Raw genomic sequence first — 6,000 nt, 5'->3', positions numbered from 1 at the left:
CAATAAGATCAACTTTTATTCTTCAAAACTCCAATACATGCCAAACCTGCTCAAATTTTCTTCGTAAGACAATCACTTTATTTGAGGAATCAACCTCATGAATCTTCACTGAACTGCCTCCAGTGCAAGTATATCCCTCCTTAAATAAGAATACTAAATCTGTACGCAGTATTCCAGGTGTGGCCTCACCAATACCCTGTACAGTTGTAGCAGGACTTCTAGGCTTTTATACTCTATCTCCTTTGCAATAAAGGCGAACACTGCAATGACTAGATGTATTACATACATCTCTTCTTCTTCTTAGACAATGCGTCAGATTCGAGGGTGACTTGTTGCCACATGAACACAAGTTCGCAGGTGACTGACGAGCCCAATGCCGGGCCCACAGTCTCTGTCACAGGCGGCGTCTGGGGCAGACGGTGGTTGGAGGGACGGTTGGGTGGTGTCCTTGGTTTGTCCTTCCACTGTTTGCGTTTGGCTTCCGCGTGCTCCCGGGGAAGAGACTCGAGGTGTTCGGTGTCTTCCCGGATGCTGCTCCTCAACTTTGAGCGGACTTGGGCCAGGGATACCCAAGTGTCGGTGGTGATATTACATTTATTCAAGGAGGCTTTGAGGGTGTCCTTGAAGCGTTTCCTCTGCCCTCCTGACGTAGCTCGGAGTAGAGTGCCTGTTTTAGGAGTCCAGCGGATGATGTGGCCCACCCAGTGGAACTGATCGAGTGTGGTCAGCGCCTCGATACTGGGGAGGTTGTCCTGAGAGAGAACGCTGATGTCGGTGCACCTATCCTCCCAGGGGATTTGCAGCATATTGTGGAAGCAGCGTTGGTGGTACTTTGCCTGTGATTTGAGGTGTCGACTGTACATAGTCCATGTGTCTCAAGCATATAGGAGGGCAGGTATCACTACAGCCCTGTAGACCATGAGTTTAATGCCTGGCTTGAGATCACACTTCAACTACACACAGCTACATTCACATAGGATATACGACACAGAAACAGGCCATTCGGCTCAATCAGTCCATGCTGGTGTTTAGTTTGCAGGTACAGTAAGTGATTAGGAAGGCCAATGAAATATTGGCTTTTATTGCAAAGGGGATGGAGTATAAAAGGAGGCATATCTTGCTACACCTATTGGTATTGGTATTGGTATTGGTAAGTCCTGGAGTACTGCGTGCAGTTTTGGTTTCCATGTTTACGAACGGATATACTTGTTATGGAGGCAGTTCAGAGATGTTCCACTAGGTTGATTCGGGAGATGGGCGGGGGCAGGGAGGAGCTGGGCGGAGGGGGGGGTTAACTTATGAGGAAAGGTTGAGTAGGTTGGGCCTCTACTCATTGGAATTCAGAAAAATGAGAGGTGATCTTATCGAAACGGATAAGATTATGAGGGGGCTTGACATGGTGAAGACAGAAAGGATGTTTCCACTGATGGGGGAGACTAGAACTAGGGGGCATGACCTTCGAATAAGGGGCCGACCATTTAAAACTGAGACGAGGAAAAATTTCTTCTCTCAGAGGCTTCCAAATCTGTGGAATTCGCTGCCTCAGAGAGTTGTGGAAGCTGGGACATTGAATATATTTAAGACAGAGATAGACAGTTCCTTAAAGGATAAGGAAATAAAAGGTTATGGGGAGCGGGATATCGATTCCCGCTATTGTGTTCCTAACACAGATGAGGCTGCACACAGGGAGGTTAAAGTAACAGTGACCTCAGTCTTTAATAAGACACTCCAGAGTGAGGAACAGGCCTTAGGGACCAGCTTATATACAGTGCTCCCAAGAGATGCTGGGATCCCTTGGGACTTTAGGGGATGCGCTCCCTGCTGGTGGAACATCACTGCATCCCCAAAGTCAAAGTGAAAACTATTTACAAGGTGAGGCAGTCGGGAGCCTTTCTTTCCCTGGTGGATCACCTCGATACAAATGTCTGTTCTGGTGTGTTGGCTGTGCCCTCGCTGGGCTGGCGTGTTGTTGGCCCTGCATGGCTGCTGGGTGAGCCTGGCCTTGCTGGGCTGTTGGGCATGATAGGTTCGATTCCCTGGTCCGGGGTGGTGTCGTTGATCCTTTGGGTGTCTGTTATGGGCTCGAAAAAGCTGGTGTCTGCTGTGTGTTGTTCAGGGCATTCTGTGAACTGCAGCTTCGTTTGGTCCAGGTGCATTCTGCAAATTTGTCCATTGTCTCGTTTGACTACAAATACCCTATTCCCTTCTTTAGCTATCACCGTGCCCGGGATCCACTTGGGACCATGTCCATAGTTTAGCACATACACAGGGTCATTCAGATCAATTTCCCGTGACACAGTAACGCGACCATCGTTTACATTTTGTTGCTGCCGCCTGCTCTCTACCTGATCATGCAGGTTGGGGTGAACCAGCGAGAGTCTGGTTTTAAGTGTCCTTTTCATGAATAGCTCGGCCAGGGGCACCCCTGTGAGCGAGTGGGGTCTCGTGCGGTAGCTGAGCAGTACTCGAGACAGGCGGGTTTGGAGTGAGTCTTCTGTGACTTGTTTAACGCTCTGTTTGACGGTTTGTACTGCCCGCTCTGCCTGCCCATTGAAGGCTGGTTTAAACGGGGCCGAGGTGACATGTTTGATAAAATTGCAGGTGATGAATGTTTTAAATTCGGCACTGGTGGAATGTGGCCCGTTGTCATTGACCAGTATGTCAGGCAGGCCGTGGGTGGCAAACATAGCCTGCGGGCTTTCAATTGTGGCGGTGGCGGTGCTTCCCGACATTATTTCACATTCAATCCATTTTGAAAATGCATCCACCACCACTAGGAACATTTTACCGAGAAACGGGCCCGCATAGTCGACATGGATCCTCGATCATGGTCTGGAGGGCCAAACTTAGTGGTGCCTTTCTGGGCGCATTGCTCAACTGAGCACATACGCTGCATTGCTGTACACAGGACTCTAAGTCAGAGTCAAAACCGGGCTACCACAGGTGGGATCTGGCTATCGCTTTCATCATTACTATACCCGGGTGTGTGCTGTGGAGATCCGAGATGAAGGTCTCCCTGCCCTTTTGCGGTTACCCCGCAACAGGCAGTCTGCCTGAATGGACAGCTCATCCTTTCGCCGCTAGAACAGCTTGATTGGCTCTTGCATTTCAGTGGGGATGCTGGCCCAGCTCCCATGCAGTAAACAGTTTTTTACAAGAGACAGCAGAAGATCTTGGCTGGTCCAAGTCCTAAGCTGGCGGGCCGTGACAGGTGATTTATCAGTTTGCAGGCTGCGCCATTTCCACCCCTGTGGTGGGCAATGGTAGCCGACTGAGAGCATCCGCACAGTTCTCGGTGCCTGGCCTGTGGCGGATGGTATAGTTATACGCTGATAGCGCGAGTGCCCACCTTTGTATGCGGGCTGAACCATTAATATGTATCCCCTTGTTTTCAGCGAACAGGAATGTGAGGGGCTTGTGATCGGTTTCCAGCTCAAATTTGAGGCCAAACAGGTACTGATGCATTTTCTTTACACAGAACACACATGCTAACGCCTATTTCTCAATCATGCTGTCGGCCCTCTCCCTCTTCGACAAGCTCCCAGAAGCATAGGCGACAGGTTGCAACTTCCTCGCAATGTTAGCTTGTTGTAATACCGACTGGACTCCATACGATGACGTGTCACATGTTAGCACAAGTCTTTTACATGGGTTATACAATACAAGCAGCTTGTAGGAGCATGAAATGTTTCTGTCTTTCTCAAAAGCAATTACTTGTTTTTTTCCCCATATCCAGTTCTCAGCTTTGCGCAATAACACATGTAGGTGCTCTAAGAGGATGCTTTACCCTGGTAGGAAGTTAGCAAAATAGTTGAGGAGTCTCAGGAACGACCGCAGCTCCGTGATTTCCTGTGGCTTGGGCGCATTCCTGATAGCCTCTGTATTGGCGTCTGTGGGCCGAATGCCGTCCGCCGCGATCTTTCTCCCCAAAAACTTCACTTCTGCTGCCATGAAGACGCATTTCAACCTCTTCAGCCGCAGCCCTGCACGATCCAGTCGCCGGAGGACCTCCTCCAGATTTTGTAGGTGATCAGCGGTGTCCCGACCCGTGACCAATATGTCGACCTGAAAACCATCGTGTGTGGTATGACGTGAGTAGGCTCTCCATGTTTCTCTGGAATATTGCTGCAGCCAACCGAATTCCAAACGGGCATCTCTTGTAAATGAACAGTCCCTTGTGCGTGTTGATGCAGGTGAGGCCCTTCGAAGACTCCTCCAGCTCCTGCATCATGTAGGCTGAAGTCAGGTCGAGCTTGGTGAACATCTTGCCTCCTGCCAGTGTCGCAAATAGGTCATCTGCCTTAGGTAGCAAGTATTGGTCCTGTAGCGAGAAACGATTAATGGTTACTTTATAATCGCCGCAAATCCTGACCGTGCCATCACTTTTGAGTACTGGAACAATCGGGCTGGCCCACTCACTGAATTCCACTGGGGAGATGATGCCCTCGCGTTGCAGCTTGTCCAGCTAAATTTCCACTCTCTCCCTCATCATGTGAGGTACCGCTCGCGCCTTGTGTTGAATGGGTCATGCCTCTGGGACCAAGTGCATCCACGCCTTCGCCCCAGAAAAGTTTCCAATGCCTGGCTCAAAAAGGGAAGAAAATTTGTTAAGAACCTGGGTACATGAGGCCTCATCGACATGTGCTAGCACTCGATGTCATCCCAGTTCCAGCGGATTTTGCCCAGCCAGCTCCTTCCAAGCAGTGTGGGGCCATTTCCCGGGACAATCCAGAGTGGCAGTTCATGCATCGTGCCCTCATAGGTGACCTTGACCATGGCGCTGCCCAGGACAGTGATAAGCTCTTTGGTGTACATTCTCAGTTTCGTGTGGATGGGTCCCAGGGCTGGTCTGAATGCCTTGTTGCAGCATAGTCTCTCAAACATCTTTTTACTCATGATGAATTGGCTAGCGCCAGTGTCCAGTTCCATAGCTACGGGTAGAAACATAGAAACATAGAAAATAGGAGCAGGAGTAGGCCATTCGGCCCTTCTAGCCTGCACCGCCATTCAATGAGTTCATGGCTGTACATGCAAATTCAATACCCCCTTCCTGCTTTCTCGCCATACCCCTTGATCCCCCAAGTAGTAAGGACCTCTTCTAACTCCCTTTTGAATATATTTAGTGAATTGGCCTCAACTACTTTCTGTGGTAGAGAATTCCACAGGTTCACCACTCTCTGGGTGAAAAAGTTTCTCCTCATCTCGGTCCTAAATGGCTTACCCCTTATCCTTAGACGGTGATCCCTGGTTCTGGACTTCCCCAACATTGGGAACATTCTTCCTGCATCCAACCTCTCTAAACCCGTCAGAATTTTAAACGTTTCTATGAGGTCCTCTCTTAATTCTTCTGAACTCCAGTGAATACAAGCCCAGTTGAGCCAATCTTTCTTGATAGGTCAGTCCCGCCATCCCGGGAATCTATCTGGTGAACCTTCGCTGCACTCCCTCAATAGCAAGAAAGTCCTTCCTCAAGTTAGGAGACCAAAACTGTACACAATACTCCAGGTGTGGCCTCACCAAGGCCCTGTACAACTGTAACAACACCTCCCTGCCCCGTACTCAAATCCCCTCGCTATGAAGGCCAACATGCCATTTGCTTTCTTAACCACCTGCTGTATCTGCATGCCAAACTTCAATGACTGATTAACCATGACACCCAGGTCATGCACCTCTCCTTTTCCTAATCTGTCACCATTCAGATAATAGTCTGTCTCTCTGTTTTTACCACCGAAGTGGATAACCGCAAAATTTTTCCACATTGTACTTCATCTGCCATGCATTTTCCCACTGACCTAACCTATCCAAGTCACTCTGCAGCCTCATAGCATCCTCCTCGCAGCTCACACTGCCACCCAACTTAGTGTCATCCACAAATTTGGAGTTGCTACATTTAATCCCCTCGTCTAAATCATTAATGTACAGTGTAAACATCTGAGGCCCCAGCACAGATCCTTGCGGTACCCGACTAGTCACTGCCTGCCATTCTGAAAAGTACCCATT

The sequence above is a fragment of the Pristiophorus japonicus genome, chromosome 31 (assembly GCF_044704955.1).
Source record: "Pristiophorus japonicus isolate sPriJap1 chromosome 31, sPriJap1.hap1, whole genome shotgun sequence".
In the NCBI taxonomy this organism is placed as follows: domain Eukaryota; kingdom Metazoa; phylum Chordata; class Chondrichthyes; family Pristiophoridae; genus Pristiophorus; species Pristiophorus japonicus.
Note: the sequence above shows the minus strand (reverse complement) of the source record.